The sequence below is a fragment of the Carcharodon carcharias genome, chromosome 20 (genome assembly GCF_017639515.1).
Source record: "Carcharodon carcharias isolate sCarCar2 chromosome 20, sCarCar2.pri, whole genome shotgun sequence".
Lineage (NCBI taxonomy): Eukaryota > Metazoa > Chordata > Chondrichthyes > Lamniformes > Lamnidae > Carcharodon > Carcharodon carcharias.
In genome coordinates this window covers 115,808,487-115,809,192 of record NC_054486.1, presented here as the reverse complement: position 1 = coordinate 115,809,192, position 706 = coordinate 115,808,487, and positions in this window count along the sequence as shown.

The following is a 706-nucleotide window of genomic DNA, read 5'->3' as shown; positions in this document are numbered from 1 at the left end:
GACGGTGCATTGCTGGACCTAATTCTGGGGACTGAAGCCGGACAGGTGGCTGAGGTGGTGGTGGGAGAGCATTTTAGTGATAGCGACCACAACATGGTACAGTTTAAAACAAAAACAGAATTACCTGGAAAAACTCAGCAGGTCTGGCAGCATCGGCGGAGAAGAAAAGAGTTGATGTTTCGAATCCTTATGACCCTGAATATAAGGAGAGGGGTGAAATATAGCCTCGTTTAAGGTGGTGGGGGGGGAGGTGCGGTGGGGGGAGAGAAGTTTGTGGGTGTGGTTGTAGGGACAAGCAAGCAGTGATAGGAGCAGATAATCAAAAGATGTCACAGACAAAGGAACAAAGAGGTGTTGAAGGTGGTGATATTATCTAAACGAATGTGCTAATTAAGAATGGATGGCAGGGCACTCAAGGTACAGCTCTAGTGGGGGTGGGGTGGAATAAGACTAACAGGGCATAAAAGGTACCTGTCCTGGGAGTGTTTGAAGAGGACAGTGTAGAGGGAGATTTACTCTGTATCTAACCCCGCGCTGTACCTGTCCTGAGAGTGTTTGATGGGGAAGGTGTAGAGGGAGCTTTACTCTGTATCTAACCCCGCGCTGTACCTGTCCTGGGAGTGTTTGATGGTGACAGTGTAGAGGGAGCTTTACTCTGTATCTAACCCCGTGCTGTACCTGTCCTGGGAGTGTTTGATGGGGACAG